Source organism: Pseudopodoces humilis, chromosome 16, assembly GCF_049639895.1.
Source record: "Pseudopodoces humilis isolate 2021_Gansu_Grassland_sample_001 chromosome 16, ASM4963989v1, whole genome shotgun sequence".
Taxonomy (NCBI): domain Eukaryota; kingdom Metazoa; phylum Chordata; class Aves; order Passeriformes; family Paridae; genus Pseudopodoces; species Pseudopodoces humilis.
Window position 1 is genome coordinate 9,822,092 of NC_142215.1, and position 24,521 is coordinate 9,846,612.

The following is a 24,521-nucleotide window of genomic DNA, read 5'->3' on the forward strand; positions in this document are numbered from 1 at the left end:
CTCTTTGTCTGGGCTATGTAAGGTTACTGAACTCAAGATACCTTTCAAAATATATTTATTTGATGTATTTTTTTCATATAGCTGTCTCTGCTTTTTCTGGGAATAGTAGGGAATGTACTGCCATTTGAACCATGACATGTCCCTCCTTTCTAATGTCATCTGTGTAAGCATTTTCTGAAATGTTACAACTGGCTGTTATTGCAACATGCACTTCCCCCTCCCCCAGTATTCTCTATTGCTTCCAGGTTGTGACATTCACTAGCAGTTTGTGCTCTTTCCTCCCTCCAAGCTTTCACCTTCAGGAAACATCCCATCTCCTCTGGCCAATAGGAGAAATAACATGAGCTGCTTTCTGTACTTGGTTTTAATGAAACAATCGACAACACTGCCAAGTTTCCAGGCTGACCATTTGCCAATCAATCCAGTACTGCACATGCTACATACCCCTGACCTGTGCAACAACCCATACCATGAAGAAGCAAACAATAGAGACAGTTCTCCTTTCATACATGTATTACTCTACTTTCTGAACATTTGCTGTATTTCATCTAAAAATGGCAGTGTTGATTAAAACATAGAAAAATTTGTTTTGACTATTTAAGGCAGGAGGACTTTGCTTAAAAATCTTTGCCTTGAAGCTAAAAGCAAAACTTACAGTTGTTTACCATATCAGTTTTACAAACAATTTGCAAAACTAGACAATAAATTCACTCTCTACATATGTCCTGTGTTTCTCCTCTCCAGCAGCTCCAAGCTGTGCACTTACCTTGCTGCTGAAACTCTTTGCTACTGGTTGACCATCTTGACTGTTCAGATTTTATTTTTCCAGCTTCTCAATTTTAGATTTTTCACTCCACCCTAAATTAACCAGCTAAAATCTCTGAATTTCTCCAGTGGTTTCCTGTTACTGCTGCACACTAAAGAAGCCTCTTCCTCACTTACAGGTAGATACTTTTCATACCATCTACATCTTTGTTCCCCTCCAGCTCCTCCCATACCATTGTCCCCATTATTATTTTCTCAGCTTTCTACCTTTCCCTCCAGAGTAACTTTTCACTTCTCTTCAGGCAGTTTATGCAAGATCTTTTTTTCTTTTTTGCTCTTTACTCATTAACCACCAATACTCAGATTGTCCCCTAAAGTATTTCTTCATGGCTTGATTTTGCCTCTCCCTACATTAACTTCTAACCTCTTCAACACGAGAATCCCAACCTGAGCATAATTTCAACATTTCTTCACAAGGTTGGAACACATAACCAACATGCTGTAGGAGCTTCTTCAAGATAAATGTATTGAATCCAACTGGGAGTTCAAGTTTTACATTAGAACACAGAAGCAGCTCAAAATTAAAAATAGAATCTGCTTCATAAAAGCAATCACTAATGTAGTTACAGGAAGAAATTGTGTGTGGGGGAGATTTTACTTAACTGTAAGCAAATCAGAGATGCACATCTCATATATTTATTAGTCACCATGACTGTACTTTTATTTTTTTTGTTCAGGTGGAAACGGCACAGCTCTAGATGAACCTACAAGACAGCTCCCCTTACTAAAGAGCTGCCAGCCTTGAAAAGGTGATCATATCACAGGGGAAAGAAAAATATACTTTAATAGCTTCAGTGGAAAAGTAGTTCCTTATTTTTGATTTCTAACACCAAAGTATTTTTTTCACTCGTCAATGTTAACTAATTTGATGCTCTTTTTTATGCAGTGACCACAGAAAGCCAAAACAATGGAAAATTACTTGAGCAAGATTCATCAGTTACAAAGAATGATACTTATTCTGGAAGCTCACTCTATTGTCTTTCTTCAGCAGTCAGACTATGATTTCATTTGTAAGTCTTCCTTTTTTTTGTGAAGGCAGAGTTGAAAACCGAAGCTAAAGAAGTTAATAAAAGGCAAGCTCTGTCCTTCACTAGGGACACTTCCAGCTGGTCTAAATCTGCACTTGTTCTAGCACAGTCAATGGAGTGATGACAGTTCACCAAGAAAGGCTTCTTCCTTCAAAGATGTATATGGCCTATTTTTTTGCACTTTATTTCACTCCAGTAGTGTTGATTTTGGCAAAACATCCAAAGCATTGTTGCCCCCTTTTAAAATTCATCTAACTGCTGAAAAGACAGGTCCAACAGGAAAACAGTCAAAGCTGAGACTAAAACTTATGACCAACTTCCTGCTAAACAGAACCAACAAAGATGATGCACAGCTGTGTAAAATGTGCAAGGTAATAAGCATGACACAGCGGTCTGAAGAACTCACTGCAATGCATGGATAGGATGTAATGTGACATCTTCAAACACCCCTCTAAAAGAATGCATCATAATTGGTTCCATGCAATCATTCAGGTAGAGACTGCATCAGTATTAAGCTTCAACAAACCCTTTGATTATATCCAGAAAGCAACAGAGGCAGTATTTGAGTGAGGCTATGAAATGTGGGATCACTAAGTACTACCGAGGTGTCACACATGCACAATAAGGGCTCTGAAAATACACTCAGAGACAACTTTCTGAAAAGATAACAGTGGCCAAAATCAGCACTTCATCTTTCACTCCAGTAAAAGATAAATAGATAGAGTTCTATACATTTGGAACACAGATGCCAAAATCTGCCTTCTTTTCTAGTCATAAAAGAGCGTGCTGTTTGTATACAGGAGAGAATAGATGGAAACAGCCTCACACATGTCCAGAGGTTGAATGCTGAGAAATGAAAGAGGAACCTCCACCCCTTCACTGCTCACTCGACAGACTGTGAGCCCCTGGCTCCTGGACAAACTTCACAGAGACAGCAAATACAGAGACAACCTGTCACCCGTGCTGAAACATATCCTGTCTCCCAGCCAGACAGGAACATGGGCACTGCTAACATCACACCACGGACTCAAGGCACCAGAAGGAGATGAGGGCAGCCAGGCTCTGGGCACAGGCTGACTGTCCTGGCCCTGCTGCCCCTTTGGTTTCCAAAGTGTTGACTGCCATAAAAAGGTGTCCCACCAACACCAGGAGTACAGAGCTGACCTCAGGTCCATACATGACACACAGCCCATGACAACAACTAAGCAAGCATGAAGTGGAGCATGTTTGATTTTTGTGGTAAGAAGGGTGAGCACAAAAAGAGTAAGAAAAAGAGCTGACAGGCAGCTGAGGAAGGCAGGGCTCAAGTTCCTGGTCTACCACAGAGTTTCTGTGTGACCCCAGTGGAGTTGTTTATTCCCTGCACAACTGAGCAATAGCTCCATGGGTGGTGCAGAGGAGAGAAATACGTTAAAAACCAGGAGGCATTTGGGTACAGGAGTATCCAAGAGCTCTAGGACTGGCATATTTATACATACAGAGAACATTCAGAAACAATAACTCAGAAAGCATAAATGCACTGACAGAGAATGCTAAAGTAAGCATAAACAGAGGAAACTAGGAGGGGACACAAGAACAGTGATGATGACTACCCTCAGCTAATTACATGGTCCTAGAACTCAAGAAAAGGTTTTTGTTTTTACAAATCTAACTTTGGGGAGTTCTTTGTGAGGGACTACAGCTGCCCATAAAACCGATGAGCAGAAATACACCTGTGTGCTGTGTCCTGTCTGACCTGCAACGACTGAAGTGGCTGCAGAGTAAATCACGGTCACTCTGCAGCTGCAGCCAGCTTTGTGCAGATGGTCAAATGGCATTGTAAAGCCAGAGAGCACGAGTTTAACTCTCTTCCTTGTGGAAACACGGGCTGGTTCATATAGCCTCTACCCAGCAGCTAACAGGAAATCCTCACTAATCAGAGAGAATACAACTCTCACCCAAGAGCTCACTAGAGTTTCTTGGGACATGTCAGCTGAAAAAGCAAGATGAATATATTTTACAAATACATATCAAAGGTATTAAATTTTGACAGCTTTCCTCTGAAGTGAACAAAATATTTAACAATTCCTTTTTAAATGCAAGAGAAATTTTGGGTTCAAATATTGTAATTTTCCATACCAAAAGCAAACCATAAATAACTTGTTTAAGAATTAAATTCTATTTGAAAAGGGAATATTTGCTTTTCAAAGTGCACTTCTTTTCATTCTTCGTTGATAGGACAGTTTTAAAAGAAAAATTGCAACAGAGAAAAATAGTGCATGACTACGTTTTTGCACCTCACAAAACAGTTATAGGTTTTTCTGTGAAAATGCGTACCATGGTGTTAAAGGAGGAGATATTTTCCCAGTCTCTTCAACTTTGTTTCTTAGCCAAAGGAACATGATGTTAAATTCTGTGCAAATATAGCACAAACCACAGTCCTTTGTGCATGTTCTTGAACTGTTTCAAGGAGCCCTAGAGATATCACACATTATCCCATGATTCAAACCTTTAACCTTGAGGGAAAATACACAAAGCAGCTTCAGATTTTTTCCAACTCAATACAGCATTGAAAGTACTGTAACAGCTATTTGATAAACACAATGAAAGGACTTTTAAAGTGAATACATCTTGTTTGCTATGTTTATAGTAAATATCTTAGTAAAGACTGTTTTAAAATGCACAACATAATTAACTACTCCAATATTTTTACTGTACTGATTTTTCTGCTTTAAGAGAAATCCAAGCATGTCTCCAGTTTGAGGAATGCAGTATCACTCGTTTACTAAAAAGGTGATTGATAATTCTTAAAACTAAATAAACTTGGGTTTAATCATCTTTGCCTGATATAAGGAATATTTTAAACAAAAAAACATTTGTCCCACGTGCCTAAAATGATTCTAAGGGCTAATAGAGTGGAAAATCACCTACAGCACGAAGAGGGGGACACACAAATGCACCCCCTCTGGACTCATGCAGCTTGTACTACATGGTATGGATTTAAATTAGTAGCAAAACTTCCATAACTACAACCACTTAATCATGGTTGTTTGTATTTAGCAAAATATCTGACAGCAACAAAGTTTTCAGGGTAAAACTATACTGAAATACTTGCAAGTAGAATATCGAAGTATTTCTAGTCATGGTGCCTCATTTCCTTATAAACATAAGTCTTTAAAATTGAAAAATGTCCCCTGATATTATACTGCTTTTAAATTCATTTCTATTGCTCTAGGAAATATGTCTGACTATTCAGGAATGTTAAGGAACTTAAATACATTAATTTTTATTGCATCATCATTCACTCAGGCCAGAAACAGCAAAATAGCATATTCCCTTTTCTTGCCCTATTCAACAAATTACATTCCAAAAGAAGTGCAGAAGTTATGGTAAAGTCACAACTATCATACATTTGAAAAAATAGAAAACAGTGGCAGTCTGAAATAATCATTGCCACCATATTTCACACCTTTGTAGAATATTTTTAAATGTCTGGTATGTAACTTTTGAAAATCATCCTAAAGTTTTAGGCTTTTTTTTTTTTTTGGCATGAGATATGGGAGCCAAAATATTGTAGCATGACATAATTTTTAAGAAACTCTTCCATCTGCATAATTTTTTCACTACACCAAATAAACATCTGTGATCCACATAAAGAGAAGCTGGTGGTCTCAAAGACCAAAAAAAAATAATAAAAGGCTTCTGTGAATCCAAAGTCTGTCAGCGCCAGCATAAAATCGGTGTCTTTTGAGGCCCCAGTGCACAGAGCACGTGTCCAGGCTGGGATAGGAGCAAATGCATTTGTTTTGTTGTAAATCTTCACCAGGTAAGAGATTTTTGTGCACGAGATACAGACCCTCCACTGCCAAGGAAGGATGGCCACCCACAGAATTGTTTCTCCTGAAACAAGCAGTGCCCCAGCCAGTGGCATTCCAGCGAAACACGGCAATTGCCAGCCCGTGTGCCAGAGCTGTCCAGGGGCACACGTGTAACTCAGCACAGCTCTGTGCAACAGCTCGGCCTCAACAGGACTAGGGAAGAAGGCTGCATAAACACATTACATTTTAGAGCAAGCCAGACATTTCGGAACCACTACTGTATTTATTTCCTCCAAGAAGCATTAATAATTTACCTTTTTTTCTTTTTTTAAAAAAAAGCAGCACTGGAGCTGCATCACCGCATTCTGAGCAAATTCTAGGTATTCATACAGTTGTTTGTTTTCCTTTATCTCTTAGTTCAGTCCTGTATTTCACCCCACTGTCCTTTTGTAAATCCCTGAAGATAGCTAGATGGAATGAAACCCAAGGTTTTTTTAAGCTACAAAAGAAAATAAATTATGCTTAAGCTCATGTGAATATTTAGAATTTTTTCCAAACACAAGGATAAATGTGCAGGACTTGTGATGAAATACAGGAAAAAACAATTCCATTAAAGGGCCACTTATGCCCAGAGAGAACATTCAGAAAATTGATGGGGAAAAAAAATAAAGCAGATGACAATGTCAGGGCCTTAAATACCCGCTTGCCCATCCACCAGGGACAGGCCAGAGCTTTCCAGCGGCACTGAGGGCCCCGCAGCCGGCAGGCCCGGAGCCTCCCTGCCCCTGCTGTGGGGAGAGCTCGGTGCTGGCTGCCCGAATCAGCCCCAGCGTGGTCCTGCTGCTCCCTGGAAGGATTCTTTGCAGCAGGACAGGCACCTGCCCAGAGCTCAGGATGCAGGTGCATGGCAGGGCGAGGGGCAGGGCCTGGCCCTGGGGGGAAGCAGCAAGGCAGGGTGCAGGAGCCAGACAGAGCTGCTTTCTGCCCCAGTGCAGCCCAGGAAAATGGGAGAAAATGAGGGTGGGGAGGAAGGAGACCTTAAAACTATAGTTCAGGAATGTTTTTTTAAAAGGTGCTGCTAAGAATACAGTCATCGGTTTAGCAGTTACCTGTGCAACCTTCTGACATAACTACCAAAGACACTGGAGGCTCCTCTAGCACCTCACCACGCTCCCTTTTCTGTTCACCCTGGGAAGCACTAATGCACCTCTTGTGATTAAAAGCCAGGAGATTTGGTGTGTGGCTTTGCAATCTTCTCTTATGTTTCTTCTCCACTGCTTTACCAGGAATCCAGAACTTCATGAAGAAAATGGAAAGCTCCATTGCGCTCTACTGGGGAAAGAACCAGACCCTTCCAGGCTGGCATGCAAAGGGGCCAGAGGAAATGTGTGCACCTCACTGCCCCCTCCCCACTGACTGTGGGCATGAGAGGGTGTCTGCGAGGCTGGGAACACAGCATAAAGCTTCTCTAGTGCAGACAGTGATTAAAAGTCTCAGCTGTGGAGGAGAGATTCTTCTAAACAAATCCTTTCCTGTTGTGAGATATTTATTTTTTTTTTTTCTTAGCAGACATCAGAACTCTCTCATTTGTAAATGCATGTACAAGTCTCCAGAGGGAAGTTTGAACTTATCCTTAAATTACTGAAAGTTTATTATTATTATTTTCTCATGGAAAAAGTCACGGATGTCTTGTAATCCCTCATGTTCCCATCTTTTATAATTAAATGCATCTTGACCCAGAGAGAAGCTTGGGAGCCCATTAGAATAGGAGGTGAAAGACAATTCTGAAACAATTTACAAGATGTTCTTTCCTTCCAGACTTCAATGTTACGAGTCACAACTGGGTGCTGAAAGTCCCACAAGTGCAGCCAGGAATCTATACATTCCATTTATGAAGTTTCTAGAGCATCAATAGCCCTTTTTCGGTGCTTTTTTGTAAAGTGATGCAAAATACTTTGTATCAACAGAGCTAATCTGCCCAGTATCTTGGTATGTGCTGCTCAGTCTGGGGCAGACTCTGACAGCACACATTTGTATTTCAGAATCAGAATATCTATATAAATTTTAGGGTATGGAAAGAGAAACTGTAGAGGTTGGAAGGCAAGCAGTGTGCCAAAAAGCTTAGTCTCTTCTGTAAAATGTCTTATATGTTTTCTCAGGGCCTTATTCAATGCTGGCTGAAACTAATAGGAATCCCTCCTGGCCTGGGCTTTAGCCTTTACACTGATGTACACATCTTTTATCACTTACTGCAATTACATTCTTGTCACATCTGTGGGAAAAATGGCATGAGATGCTCTGATACATAAAATACATCTATGAGAGTCCTGGCACAGGAGTTTGTTTTCCTGGCTTCTACATGGTGGCATTCAATGCCTTGGTTAAGAAAGCAAAGAAAATTCTTGCTTTCTGTCTCTAAATAAAAGACTTGAGGGAGAAACCATAAAACATTGAGTAACAGGACTACAGTTGATCACCAAACATGCTCATGCCAACGATATTCTGTGCCTGGATAGGAAATAATTTTGCTCACTTTACCATGATTACCATAAAAATACAGTCAGCTGTACTGGTGTCCTGCACCTTTTGCATTGCTCTGGAATGTCAGAGCTGGACACACATTGCCCTGCAGAGGAGGTGCTCCCTGCCCAAATGTGTGTGGGATGGCTGGCACAGGTATCATGAGTCCAGATCCTTACAGAAAAGAGGCAAAACCACCCAAGAATACAGGCTGTTCTACTTTAGTGTCCAAGGAACACCCTCCTCTTGGGACAATCCACCAACCAGAACGTAATGCTAAGAAAGATTACCTCATCCTGTACACTGATTTAACAAGAAAGGCATGATTTAATTATTCTGGAAATGCATGATAGATTCATGTGAGCTGGGTGCTTTGGATCTCAGCTGGGACAGCCTGTGGAAGAGCTCAGTATGGAGCTGCCACTGACCAGGTTCCAGTGAGCTCCAGCAGTGCCACAGCAAACATTCCTGCATTTGGTTTGAGTTTGCTGTGGTTAAAGAAGCCTATGCAGAGGCTCAGAATTAGCATCAGAGATTATGGGTACTATGTAGGTGAGATCTTATCTTAGTGATACAACATCTTGTGGAAAATATGTAAATATATCAAGTTACAAGTGCACACAAAACATTTCACAATTACACTAGGTATTAGACAGTTGATCCCTCATACAACAAATGCAAGTGATACAAGCTCTTAAAACTACATGAAACAAGACTCTGCTTTTTTTGCCAAATTAGCTGGTAAACTAACACAACAAGCTTTATCTTGTTCTGATTAGCCCACCTGTCTTTGCCCCTTTAATGTCAGGCTTTAAAGGGGAAATGAGTACTTAACTGATACTGTCTCTTCAAAGGGAACATTTGCTTCAGTTACCTTGCGTTTTTAATGAGATTGTTTAGTCACAGCTTGGCATCAGTTCATAGTATGCACTATATCAAAGCTTTTAGGTTTTCAAAGCATAAAAACACATCAAGTAGTTTGAGCCAGCAAAAGTGAAATTCTTCCTGGTTGGCATAAAATCATGGAGATGTTTAACTCCTGTCCTTGGTCAGTGCAGAGAAGAACTAAGAGGAGGAAGTTATTCCTTTAATAGCAATCTCCGTGCCATTTTCTGGGACCTGTTTACAGAAAATTCTCTGCAATTCAGATGCAGCTGAGGAATCACCCAACCAACTGCAATTAGGATGAGAACAGGAGCTGCTGAAGTGGCCTCAGCACACCAAGGAGCCTAAATTTACTATTATGTCATGCTAGTGAAAACTTAAAAATAATGTACCCCTGAGGCTGCGTGGCCTCTTTTGTTAAAGGGGACCATAGAAGACACTGTATTTTTATTTTATCTTTGTTTTCTTATAGGCCCTAAATCAAACATTTTACTTTGTATGGCTCTGACTTAGCACACAGTACATGCATCTTTGACAAGCAGAGCATCTTTTGTACACAAAGACAAAAGTCCTGAGAACATTTACTGACTTTTGACCAAAAGTACAGCTCCAACCACCATCTCAAAGCCTCTCACAGTGCACATGTAAGCAGGTGGCCTGCAGCTGAAACATGAAGTCTTGTACTCAAACTTTTTTTTTTTTAAAGAAATAATTCATTAATATTTTACATCAATACCCATATTCAAAACACATTTCTTCTAAGTTTTATCTCCTTCAGTAAATACCAGAATAGTTTTATAAGGCAAATGATGAAATGTACTGGAAGCTTTACAGAATGACAGAAGCACCCCCCTGCCTTTACACCTTGCCATTCAAAGAACAAAAGCTACAGCAGCAGCTGAAGAGGGGACCTTCCCTAGTCAAAAATTTTCAATATTTTTACCTAACTTTTGTATACAGTTTCTGTGGCAAACACACACACATGTCCAGGAGCACCCCCTGCCTCAGTTCCTCTGGAGCAAGACTTGGCAATGCTCTTCCTCCACTAATTGAATGGGCTCGTTCATCTGAATGAGGTGTGGAACAAGCAACATTTAAGAGGGAACTGCTAAAGGAGCTTTCAAAGACAAAGTGAGTGTACGGGTAGAAAGGCAAACAAGACTCTCTTAGACACAGCATCCACTGCAGACCTGGGCTGTTTCTGAGAAGCTTCATTTTGTTTACTGCCACAAGTGCTGGGAAGAAATGTATCCTGACATCCTCCTTCCCCCAGAGGGAAGGCAATATACTCAGCAAATGATGTGTTAGAAGGGGTGAATGAATAGAAAATGAATAAACTATTTGTGCGTGAATACATAAGTGCCTAAAAGAACAGTTATGTCTTAATATCCTATGTAGCAAACAAAGTGCTAAAGGATGTCAGGACTACTAACAAAAGAGGTTTCTCAATTAAAAAACAAAAACAGTTTCAGGGTACTAGAGTATATTACTTATGACAAACAGATTTATTTTTTTTTTTTTAACCAATAGGCAATCCTGCAAATTTAGACCAATGAGCTCCTGCAGTTATGTCCAGCTGAGAGGCTGAAATGGTAGAACCAAAACAGCATCAGGCCTGGAAAAAGACGATATAAAAACCAAGGAAATGTTCTGCAGAGTACCCATATTCCCACTCAAGCTTCTTTGAGCAGTATATTAATGTATAAAAAAACCAACCAAACAAAAAACCCAAATTCTGGATACTGTGGTTGTGACTTTCAAACTACAAGAAAACAAACAAAGGAAATGCAACAAAGGAAAGAAACCATGGGCTAAATGATGATACCACCACAGATGAAAAGGGAAGAAACAAAACCAGAGGATTAAATGTACAATTCTCACTATGCAAACAAGAACATGTTGCATATCATTTTGCACCAGTATTTGTTTTCAACACTTCATTTACCAGTGGCACTATCAACACCAGCCTGGCTCTAGGGGAAGGTGCAATTTGCCTGCACCAGCTCAGAGAGCAGTTCCTCTCCCCCTCTCTGCCCACACTGACCAGGCTTTGGGAAGATGGGTGCAGTGGCCTGCAGGTACAGCATAGTATGGCCATTTCCATGCCAGTCAAGACACTTTCAGAAGCCTCTCACAAATGCATTAGCTGTTAGCTCCTTCAATTTGCTTAATGATGCATTGTAGAAAAACTTAGGAAAACAGCAGTCAGAGAGATTCACAGTAAATAATATACAACTTGACCTGCAGGTGGGATAGGCTCAGCCATGTGGCTGTGTCTCAGTCAGCAGAAACTGGATTTCAAACCCCTACCTGTTGTGTTGCCTTTTCTAATTGATTTTTCAAGGCTGAACTGAATAAAGTCTTATGCTAAAATGCAAAGGCAAATAGCTTTGGGACTTAATTTAACACATACTTTTATAATTGATGAAGCTAACATAATAATGTATAGCAGATGTGGCAGTGTGTTCCCCTCTGTGCCCCCACTTCAGCAATAACCACCAGAGATAGTCCTGATGGCTGCATCCACCCTAGGTTGGACTTTCAGGAAATTAATGGCAACTCAGTAGCAACAGGCTGTCTGGAGCAGCAACCCAGAAATTTTGCTAGTGCCTAAATATGACTTTAAGTCAGTTATCTTACTCTATAAATAGTGGTCAGCCCAGGGCCCATCCTGCATGGTGGAGGCTGCATGCCAGGCTCTCCCCTCAAGCAGGGACATCTCCCAAGATTACTCCTCCAGGCTGAGATTCCTTCCTGCAACAGATCCTTGGTGAGTGGCTAAGAGCCTGCTGAGCTTCACTAACCTTGTATCTTAGATGGGTTGTGCACAGGTAATCCTTGAGACATAAACCATTGACCAAGTCTGTGCCTAAGACTGGATCCAGCTGCACCTGGACTCTTCTGCATAGGAGGAGTCTGAACCTCACAACTCAGTGGGAGGGTCTCCCTGACACATCTGATTTATGCTGTTCTCAAGTGTACTTTGCCATCAAATCTTGTTAAACCACTGTCACACCATTGAACCTTGTTGAATCACTTTATCAATAGTAGATACTGCTCCTCTTGCAAGTAAGGTGCCTCACTCCATTTGGAAAGCAGACAACCCCAAAGGTCTTAAAGAAAAATAAAATGCAAACACAAAAGGTACAGAAAATTATGTATTTCATTTGCAGGCTGATGCCAAAGAAATTCCAGAATATATGTCCACAGAAGAGGAGTTAAGATCTCCCAGGGAAGCCAACTAATACTACTGTCTTACTTACTATTATTCCTTACTGCTGCATTATTCATTCTGTGGTAGAGCCCAAGGACCCCAGCCCTATGCCAGAGCTCATTCTGCTCGGGGCTGTGCAAATACACTAGCAAAAGTCTTTAGCCTGAGCAGTTCAGTCAGTAAAATCACTCAGCCATAGACACCACTGTATAATCTTCCTCAACCATAAACTCACCTTTTAACTCACTCTAACAGTGCTGCCCATGTAACAAACTAAAATAATAGTTTAAATAACTATTTAACTATGTTTAAACTGAAATAGTGACTTCTGGATTGCAGTTTGGGGAAAGAGAAAACTAAAGCCTTGCCAAGTCACCCAAATGTCTATATACCTGTAAGTACAAAAGATGTACCACCTCAGAAAGCACTTCCATAGACCAGTTCCTGCAAAATCCTATTCTCTGTCTGTCCTTGGGCTGCTCTCTTTTTTTAAACACAGCTAAATTGGCAGCAAGCAGCATGATAAAGGGCAGGAGACAGGCATTACTCAGGCCTCTAATTCTTGGTGACATTCATAATGAAACATCAGATGGTTATAATTCTTTTTAAGGCTCTGTTCACATTAAATCATTCAGCAATCTCATTTTTGCAGTGTTGCTGCATTTCTGGTAACAGACTCACGAGCACACTAAATTCCCTTCAATCCTCCCTCCCATCAGACCAGAGCACACTACTAATTACATTTATTTGAACTTTTTTGAAAATACTTTTCTTACCAGATAACTCATCTCTTCAACTTGAAAAATTATTTTCATCCCTCAGTGACATTTTTATCTTTACACTGAAGAGTTTATTCTACTAGTTTGCTATGCAAGCAGATTTAGAACTAAAAAGAAATTAAAAAAGCAGCCACATTTCCTAAAGTTTGGATCTGTTTTTAAGTGTATCTCCATGGCTGCCAGTCCACAAAGAGGAAAAAAGGTTACCCATGGCACATACTCAGAAAAAGTGTGTGCGCTCTGCAGTTTTCAAAGGAGACAGAGCTTGAGGTCTCCCCCCTGTCAAAGCTGAGACAGAAATTTTCAGATTTTTTTTCCTTCGGCAGCTTCCAAATCCTTGGTTTGATATTTCTCGTGTGGGGTGTACTGCTCATTCCTTACACTCCAGTTTTCTCCTTCCTCTCTATCTGCTTTCCAAAGCATTTCTGTTAATTTTCCGGTCTTCATTTTCTCCAGCCTCACTTTCCAGTTTTCATTTTCCTTTCCCACAGATTCCCTCTCATCTTTCAGAACACTCTTGTCTATTTGGGTTTCTTTCCTTTTCATAACCACAGAGTCCTTCCTTCACTGACCCTGCCCACATTAGGAACTTTACCTGGTCAACCTGGCACAGGAGCCCTGGGAGATCCAAGCATCTTCCAAAGGGAAGAGGTGACAGTGTTTTGGTGACTGTTCTGCTGGCAGAGCTTGAGCGTGTCACTCCAGACATGAGCTGACAGTGCTTCAATTGGCTTCCCATTTTCACAGCAGGCCACTTTCCCTTTGGACCAGTAGGCCTCCTGCAAAGCTGAAAACTGCATCTTTTAGGGTTGTATAGACTGAAAAACCTCAAATATTTTCTGTGGGATAGAGCCCTAACTAAGGGCTCTATTCACCAGAAATATGATGCCATGGACTTCAACAACCCAGCATGTAGGCAGACTGCACTTGATAAATGTGTGTTTATCATAGCTGCAGAGCTCAGTTCTGCTTTTCCAACCTCCTTTTCCCTTGAGATTAGGAAGATAAAGGTCACACTTTAAAAAGACAGGCCTTTAAAGCTATTTTTTAAGTGCTAGCAGCTAAAGTCTTTAGTTTAGAAACTTAGTGTGTTCTTAGTGTGAAAATATCCCATCCTTTTCTATTAAATGAGGCTGCACTAAATCAACATATTTTTAAAGAACTGGTACATTACTGACAATGGCTTAAGAACCATTATTTAGTTACAGTGATACACAGAGGGTAAAAGAAAACTTCTGCTACTGAGAAAGAAAGCCCCAGAATACTCAACTGGAAATTCCAATATGGGTATGCATTCAGATCATATTCCAACCAAAATTCCTGTACTAATTAGAGATTGATTTTTACAAGGCTTCAAATACTCTTTGCCTCAAGGCTAGGTTACAGAACTACCAGTTAGTTCTCTCTCTTACTCTTTAGACAAAGATTCATTTTCTGCTCAAATCAATACAAAGAATCTGTTGCGCTCCAGTCAACTCGTCACCTTTCAAATACCCACCCATACTCCATTTTAAAGATACCCAAAAGCCCTCACCAGCACCTTTTGCATTTCAGCAAAGGCAGCACTTTGGAGTGCCACAGAGCAGAGGCAAAGCCATCCTCACCCTTGGGAGATGGAGCAGAACTTGTATGTTCCCCACTCTATACCTAAGAGGAGGATTTGGCTTACTTTCATCATCTATGCCACCCCTTTTACTAACACAAGGTGTGCATCTTCTCAACATGTAAAGCATGCTCAAATATTTCCTTATTCTTTACTTATTCCAAAGTCTCAAAGAGCATAAATGATACCATTAGACAAGAGGTGAATTTTTTGATTCTTAAGGGAATATTTGGGTGGTTAGAATGCCATCCTAATCTGCTATCACTTCTTGTTCCACTGGATCTCTCCTGAATTTCCAGGCAAGGAATACAAGGCCAGTAACTCTACTCTCCAGACTGCCTTGTGCTCTGGCAAAGAGCAGCTGAGAAGAAAGATGTTTTACATATTCATGATTAAAAGATAACCGATAACCAGGATCCAGATGTTGGTCTCTGCTGGCCAGCACACAGTGCAATTATTATTCCATTTATAGAAAGAGATGTTGTCCTGCCTTTTCCAGCCAACCAAAAGGTCTTCCACAAAATGCTCAAAGACTCTGAAGAGAGCCATTCAAAACAAGGAATGAAGAGGGAACGAATCATATTTGCTCCACAATTATTGCATTGTAAAAATTTAACATGGCCTCAGCCCTAGAGCACTACCCAGTCCCACAATCTCCAGGTTCACTGTGTCAGGTGAGCTGGGATTTCCCTCTGCAGCTCAGCACTGGCTCCCACACGGGTGCCTGTGCACAGCTTTGCAGCACCCCAGTGAAAAGCAAGCAAAATGTGAGCTAGAAGAGAGGTGAGAGCAGCCCCTTCACACCCACAACCCAGGGCAGCTTCTCATGAGGTCACTGGAAACAGGCACAAATTGTTTAAGCCAAATGAAGTCCAATAGTGTTATTAAAGCTCTTCTCTCTCTGAGCTTGACATTGGAAAAACTTTTGAATTTGTTTAAAGAACTGAATAGTATTCTAATTCCCTGCGTTCCTGACAAAGAGCAATCCAGCCAAAGCATAGGCTCTCTTTGGGGGATTTTTGGTTGGTGAGACCCTGGGCTGGAGGAAAGAGAGGAAATAAAAGAAAGTAAAGCTGAAGGGCAGAAAGTTTTCAAAACAGTGACTGTATAAAAATTATAGTTACCAGACTGAAGAATGGCCCACAGCTTTAAGAAACGTATTACGACAGTTTTAACTGCTTGACATCCAGCTATCTGACTATAATGTTTTCATGATTTGTCTTAAAAAATTGTCAGCTTACTAAATCCAGTCACAAATTATATCAGTAAGTAGTACATTTTGGCTAAAATTGTATTATTATTATTATTATTATTATTATTATTATTATTATCCACAATTATCCACAATTCCATAAAGGAAATACATGTTAGAGAGGTTAGAAATACTTGAAAAATTCTGACGATCACTACTAAAGAAAGCCTGTGAAGTGTATAACTTTACAACAAATATTCAGACTCTGCATGCCAATCCATTATTAATCTTACTTTTCAGCTGTGGACAGAAAAATATATAAACTGTTTTCCCTTGGGTATTTCTGAACAATGGGAAAACAGAATTTAACTGAAGTTTAAAAATAACTTTTTGTGTACCAACATTTCAGTTTACTTTAAAAATATTCTTCTCGCAGACATAGAATCATTATGTATGTAGTGGTCATTTGTTTACTTACTATCATAAAAAGTAATAAAGATGAAGTGCTGTGGTTCCTCTTAACATCACAGTTTTATAATTATACTGTACATGCCATTTCAAACATTGGTGGAACTTGACACAAATATGATTTCTTCCAATTCTCTTGCATTTTCTCATTTCTCTGTCAACAGTTTCTTATTTCCTAAAATGTACAATATGCAGCAATTCCTGCTTTGATTAAATAATCAGATTTTTTCCTCCTATTATAAACACTGCTTGTTCCCACATAACATCAACATCATTTATATGACAGAAAAATATTCACAGTCAGATCATTCAAACAAAACTCCAAAATTAATATAGAGAGCTACCCATCAAGTTGTTCCTCCTTTTCCATAAAGTCTCAAAATAGTTTGAATCCTTAAGGACAGCACAGATCCACCAAACTTCAGATAATTATCAAGTTCCTGGTCCCAAGCTATCACAGATTTTAACAGAGAACATTTGGAGGAGTTTTGCCTGGCCCAAATTCATATTTTTATGACACCACTCTTAGAAACAATGGCACTATTTTGGCAGAAGATTTTGGACACAAGAAAACAGAAACACACGCTACCCCTGAGGCAGACCCCAGACAAATTAAAGTCAGTGCTTGAAATCTGATGAAGTAACAATAAAACAAAATAAAAACCTTAGAGCTTACTAGTGTACTGTGTCAGGAAACATTTACAGCAGTGACTCTACACACCCCACCACAAAATAATTTCCTACGCAATTACGTTTGCTTTGGCCTCAGTTAATTTAATGTAATTTCAGTTGGATCTTGGTGGTTTCAGCTTTGTCAGCTCTACCAGGTTTTCACAGCAGGGCAGGAAACCAGGTTGATTTGGATGAGCTGCAGAGGAGCAGGACAGGGCAAACACTGGCTGCCCACCCATCATCACTTCCATGGTCCCAGTGTGCTTCCCACATGCACACTGCAGGAGCAAAACTCTTAGTCCAAAGAAAACCCTCACCCAAGCAGTGTGTGTGATACAGAAACAGTGCAGGAAAAAATAGCAAGGATTTTACCCTTCCATTGCTTCAATTTAAAGAAAAAAAAAATTTAAAAAAATTAAAGTAATAAAGAAACATAAAAGGGCAAAAATCATTATCTACATCTCAATTCTCTAATGGAGCAGAAGCTTTTGGGACTGTAAAAATATCTCAGAAATTATAGTTCAAGGGATAAAGCTCATTCATTAACTCATTTCCTAAAGGCAGTATTTTCTGAGTATCTTCCTTTCTCTCCTTTTTACTACCACGACATTATGTAACTACTTTATTACTGGTCTTATTTAAGACTTAGAAAGTGGAGTTCCAGACGGCAATGCAGTCACCATTAGCTAATTTAATGGCAAACTCTTCCAAGAACTGTAATTGAATTTCAGCCATTTTCCAAATTTGCTGCTTTGTTATTGCCTGTATTTGAAGAACTAAAATTTTACAAATTATGTTTTTAAATATTCATATGAATGATTATGCAATATCCCCTAATTTTAAAATACGGATTTTTTAATTTTATTTTTTTAACTCAGAAAACTCATCCAGATATCCAAACCATTTTATTTTAATGTTGAATTGTGAAATAGCTCTAAGATCTCTACAATAAACAGAATAGTTCAAAACATCAGAAGGAAAAATTTAATCATTTAAAAATATATGCCATAAGTAGCATTTCTATTAAGAGTTACAGCTTGGTTGTCTATACAAGATTTCTAAAAGAACATCACAAACTACTATAAATCTCAGAGTTTTGTATATTAAGAAGTTGTATTGCCAGTCTCAAAAATGCTCTGTTTAAAAGAGGAAAATAAATAGCCTGTGATTTTGGTACAAAGAACCAGCAAGTCTTACATTACATACACAACTGGGTAGCTGCAATGTTTATAGAAAGACAGTCATTTAAACCTCCATTGAAAGTACTTAAATCTTTGTTGCTGACAGTTCAGAAGACAAGGAGGAAAAGGCTTATGCCAGAATCTGCTGTTTTAAGAAAGCAAGACATTCCATTTTTGCTAAAACACTGCCTGAGTTTGTGTAGAAATATTTATAATTGTCAACAGAAAACATGCAACAAAAGGTGGGGGTGATTATAGAAACAGAAAATTAATTCAGAAATGGTCTTCTCCGACAGGTAACATCAGCTTCTGTTTCTGGTTTCATACTCCCTAAAGAAACATTCCATCTCCTAAAGAAAAAACAACACTGGGCTTAAGGATATACCACAAACACTGAAAAATGAAAAAAAATTGGTTGTCCATGATTCCACTAAACTGCAAAAAGTACAAGAATTTGTAGTCTCCCAAGGATTTCACCTCTTTTTGTCTTTAGCTGTACATTTTTCTGCACAGAATACAGCCACCTATCAGCTTCTCATGCTTAGCTGCACAGACAGCTCCTCTTTCCCAGGAGTAGCTCCCATTTTATTTAAACACCAAAGGAACAGCCTTGTTGCAATTCCAGCCTGGCAGTGCCCACCACCTCCTTTGTGCCCCAGAGCACTTCCACCCACTGCAGACACTGCGCTCACTCCAACACCTGTGCCAGGTGTGTGCTCCGGGAGGGAGGGACTGCAGGGTGGGGATGCTCCAGGGGGTACCTGCAGGGTGGGGATGCTCCAGGGGGTACCTGCAGGGTGGGGATGCTCCAGGGGGTACCTGCAGGGTGGGACCCCTGCACTCAGGGTGAGCCATGGCAGCCACAGCACCGGGGCACTGTCGGTGACACAGGGGAGCTCCCACCCGGCTCTGACTCCCTGGGTTCTGCCTCACCCCACAGCCCCTTTCCTTCTTCCTCCCTTTCCTTCCCTGACCCACTCCTGCTCTCTGCTTTTGGAAATTTATCTGAACGCAGGGATCATCATCTAGAGACTTTTCCCTCCCCGAAATAATCAGTGTTTTTAAACTGCAGATTATCTGTAGTGCAGTTTATGTGCCTGGAAACTGACATGCTGTTGTTTAAAATCCCCTTTTCAATAAGATGCATTAGCAAACGACTGTCTACTCATGTAAGGAAATGATGATCATTCTTATTTTGGACATAAACCTAGTGTTTTATCAAATACAGTTTCATTTAAATCTTACTAATGCTGAATGATTGTGGAAAAAATGTGGTTTTTTTTAATGTTAGAGATTTACATCCTTATAAAATTATTTTGCATTAAATCTCAGGCCTGGCATAGAATAAATTTCTACTCTGCTTGGTTACAAATGGTATCAGCTTACCAGTCCTTCTGGGTACAATAATTTCAAGACAAAATTAGGTTTACTTAATGTAAAGGCTCAAATTACTTTAAAAGACAAGAAAAGGGACGTATTTCACAGCCTTATGTAATCTTTTTTCGTATGAGTAAACTCTTCTTAAATCTTTTTCTTACTAAATAAGACACTGGCATTTTGCATCTCTTCTTTGTGTACAAAAGAACTTCACCAAACTGGATACAGTTACAAAATGCTGCCTTTTCTTAGTGACATTTCCTTAAAGTGATAATTTTTCATGGCATGCTCTTGAAAAGCAATCATATAATCTAGAAAATATGCCATATTTGCAAACTCTTTTGCTCCACTTGCTTCATGGAAAGGAAAAGAGCCCTGTTTTCCACCAGCAGCTGTGGTTTCCATGTCACTGAGGGGCACAGAGCTTGGCTGTACACCCAAGCCGCTGACTCATCAGAACTGGACTTGGCTGCAGAATGCCATTTTTTGTTAGATCCACATGTGATTGACACAGACCAACAATCTTGGGTACAGGGCTCATGCTAATCAGCCACATACACAAACAAGAGTACTCAACCCACACAAGTTTATCCAATCTGCATGGCCCAGAAAATAGCTGTTCATATCCAGAATGTTGATTTTTAGGACTACTAACTATTTCTTCTCTACCCTTTTTTTTTTTTTTTTTTCTCACAGTGGCTCAAGAGCTGCGTTTATTTCCCTGCCATGAAACACCAAGGAAATTTTCATTTAACAAACCCATCTTCTTTTAATACCTAGACTGTAGCACCATTTGATCAAGGAGAGTTTGTTCTCCAAAGCACCTAAGACACCAGCAGCCTTCTTCCACTCAGTTGCAGATGACCCTAATTCTGGCAGAAAAGCAGGTCTGTGGCATCTCATTAGCAATGTGTAGATGCCTTAAGTTAGCTGAGACTGTACAGCAAATTTTTGAAAATCTATCTGTTATTCATTTTGTGAACTTCTCTGTATTTGAATAGCAGTGAAAGCATCAATGTGTCAGTTGAAAGGTTAATGCCTCATCAAAAGGAAAAGCATTTATCACACTGAGGTGGATCATCAAAAGCAGAATTTTGCTGCTGTTTTATCCAGAAAATGTTATCTCCTAAATCAGGATAGTGTACACATTTTAATTCAGTAAGTGAAAAAGATTACCTAATCCTGAATAGAAAGAAGAGATATGTATCACCATGCACATTAAAAAGTTTGTTATTTTTTTCAGTACATAAAGTTGTGGGAGTCTGCAGAGCTTCTCTGGTATTTTATAATGATTTAGGACATGGTTAAGAGGTATCCACTCTTGCAGCTACCAACATTTTTTAAAATAGTGTCCATTTTCCAAAGGAAGGGTATCAGTAAATTGAGTGTCATGAAGGAGTAATTTGCACAGAAGCATTAAAGCAGTCTGAGCCAGAAGGTTTGACTGAACTCTCATCTCTAATCTTAGTTAAACTATGCCAGAAATAAATGGGAATAAACAAAGAGATTAGGAAAAGGAGGCAGAAGAAAGTAATAAGAGTCATTAACGTAATCTTCACTTGAGGAATGGGGCAAATGTAAACTGAAAGGGTCTCTGTGTGTAACAGAGACTATAAAAGGAAGACTTTGGTCCTAAAACTGATTTGTGTAGGCTTCTGAAGAAAAAAAAATATCCCACTATCCATCCAAAAGCTTTACACCTGGCCTGTGAACAGGTTTGGTCCCATGAAGAGAAATAAAGAAACCCCTAAATCTCCCCTAGAGCTTGGAAACTGGGGCCTTTAGAGTTGTTAACTTTGCAGGAAAACTGAACAATGGTAGAAAGATCAGAGCAAACATCATTTTCCCTGCCAGACTCTCAGCCATGGCCTCAGGAACTCAGCCTTTGCCATAGGATAGGAGATTGCTGTGGCAGCACAGTCGCCTCCTTTCACAGCTTGAGCCCAGGAACCACAAGGGCCCTGCAGAGGGGGAAGCCTCAAACGGGCAGTATCTAATTTGGTTTGTTTATGTTCCTATGTTCCCTATTGATCTGCACAGGGCTTAGAATCAACAGCTAAAACCAGCAACCTCCCCAGTACAAACTGCAGAGGCAAAATAATCTCAGAATAATTCTCCCAGCTCCAAATCAGAAGAGACAATCAGATCCAGCAACTGGCACTGTTGGAAGTGGCCCCAACGTCCACTTGTCACAAGGCTCTGCACAGAGATCAGTGTGTGTTTCAGTTTGGTGCTGCAGGCTGGGATCTCTGTCGATCACAGCAGAGGGTCTTCTAGTCTTTTGAATAAAGCAGAACAGGCAGCATCCATAAAGGTAGTGCATCAACCCCATAATGAGGTGAAACAGGTTCTCAACAGAACAAATGTAATGGGGAGGAGAGAGAGCAGAAGAATAACAATGTTGAAAATAATACTTTGGGAACAGTTTAATCCCCAAGGACTACTACCAGATTCACTAATTAACAAATAAACTCACTTCAAAACAAGACATGGGTATCTATCCTTTAACAAGGACAGGGACTGAATACCTTGGATATGCCACATGAGAAATATTTGACAGTTGCTGAGATATGCCCCACTGGAGAAGCTCCTCAGGAGACCACAAAGCACACAATATCTGTGCAATAAGACATAATCCTGTTCTTACCACATCATCTCATTTTTTCCACATATCTTAGACCCTTAACACCTTTCTATAAATTCCAATACAGAAGGCACAGCACATCCAGTGGTAAGAAAAGCCCCTTTGTATTTGCTTAAAAGGAAAATAAGTCAGTTAAGAAAGGCAAACCAAAATATCTTCCTTGCTGATTTTCCATTAGATACCTCTGGGACTACCCCAGGTCTGTGACCAGGCAGCACACCCACCAAAAAAGGCATGACATTTTGGAAGATCTTTCCTCCCTAAATAAGGGCAGATTTCAATGCTGTCAGCCTAATTTACAGGATACAGGTGCTAGTTATTCTTTAAAACAAGAGCCCTTCATACACAGGGTACCCTGCCTTGTTTCATCTTGCAGGGAAATCAGACTAAGAAATCTTTCTAGTGGTACAGATCACACTGCTTTCATGGAGCCCCTGGAAGGCCATATTCCTTCTCTTGTCACTTAGGAAGAAATTCATTCATCACTGAGCAAAATACAAGCACCAGATAACATGCTTTTCAAGCACATGGTATGTGCATTCCCAGACAGCAGGTGCCTATGCACCAAGGTATGACCATCATTTAACAGATGAATGCCCAGTATTTGCACGTGAACCAGGATTCTTCACATTATGGAACAGCAAATGGACTTTAGCCCCTTCAGAAAAGCAAGCAATGAAATACTAGAATAATTTAACAAGTCCATGGTTTGCTGCCTGTGGATATCCAAGATCTATGAGAGCATGGACACATGCTCCTCCCCCAAGTTCCATGTTGTAGATTCAGGATTCAGAGGCACTAATTTATAGTATTGTAATCTTTTCTATTTGTTCTTTTTCCATTAAAGTTTTTTCTCAATGCTAACTGGAATTTATTTTTAAGATAGTGGCAATGTAGGGTAGCTTGCACAGTGCATGGGTTGGCATGACCAATTCCCATGCTTTGAGCACTGCCAGGAGCAAGTGACACAGCTAAACAGCCAGGAGAGATCTCTGTCAGCAGCTGGAAAAAACCTACCACACACTACTACTCTCCAATAAAAGATCAAGGTAGTGACCAAAGAAGGACCGCATCACTTAATTCCAGCAACAGCCTGCTCCGTAACTGATGCTCCATCCACACCTTCAAAGGACACTCTCAAATCATGTATTTTATTGTACTACAAAATACTTGCCTTGTTCATTCCTAGAAGTTAGAAGTGAAAGGAAAGAATAAACCAGACCAATGGCTTTGGAAATACATTCTGACTTCAAAGGGGCATTTGTATGTTGGTAGCTTCCGTAACAGCCAGAAAACTAAAAACAGCAGGAGGTTGGGAAGACAGATAATTCTGGTGACAGACTGCAGAATAAACAAATAAAAATGAAGCAGATATAGTTTTCATGTTTCTTTAAACCAAAGTTTCATCTTTTCTTGTTGTCACCTCTACGAAGGATTAATCATAACAGAAATTGTCTGCTGTCATTGAAGTAAGGAAATAATAGAAGTGAGAGGACATACAAGAGAAACAAGCCATCAGCATTTTAATAGAGCTTTAAAAATTCTATGAGGAAAAAAGTACTGGTTGACAACATATGGTTTCACTTCAGAGATTCAAATATCAGCATTGAAAACAAGAAAGTAAAGGAAGTATGTCCTATAACACCAGTATTTTTGTTGGAACAGTAAGTAATACATGACAAGTGGCATAAGCTTCATTAGTATTTCCACAGCAAGAATCTCTTCTTTATCTGTGCAAGGCAATGTACAGGGGCTGAGGGTGGTAAAAGAAGCACTCAGTTGTTTCAGTAGTGTTTGGTTCAAGCTAAGTCACCAATAAAAAAAAGAATCAGATTTTTCTATACATCTGCTGTCTGTGTGATATTTCTCTGAGACCTAATCTACTAACTTTGTGAACAAAAACAAGCTGTTACTACTGTTAGCTCTGCAAAACCAATATAACCATGGCTGAGCAAGCTGGAATTTTTATTACTGGCAATGAAGTAAAATTCAGACAGAAAACAGCTTGATTGTCAAACACAAATGCGTGAGTTAGAAAGACTGGCTGTTAGAAAAATCACCTTTTGACTTGTAAACTTATCAAAGTTTTATCAAAAAGAGATGGACAGAGTGCAGAATCTCCTGCTGTCATTTTCACAGTTTCTTCTGGAAGCACTTCTGCTGTAGGGTTACAACCCTCAGCCCTCTTCCCTTTCTGCCAGCCCCATCCACCACTCACACACACAACCGCAGGAGCAAGCTGCAGAGTGCTGCAGAGCTCCGAGGGTTCCTGAGGTTTGCCAAGATCATACTGGATTACTTGAAGAGGTAAGAGATGTAGAAGAAAAGGTGCAGCT

The 24,521-nt window shown here is 40.0% G+C and overlaps 1 protein-coding gene across 4 annotated transcripts in view; it reads right to left on the bottom strand.

Annotated features, from left to right (window-relative positions):
* The window catches only part of PDE8A (phosphodiesterase 8A), a 148,997-nt gene that overhangs the window by 69,636 nt on the left and 54,840 nt on the right, over positions 1 to 24,521 (bottom strand). The window lies entirely within an intron of this gene.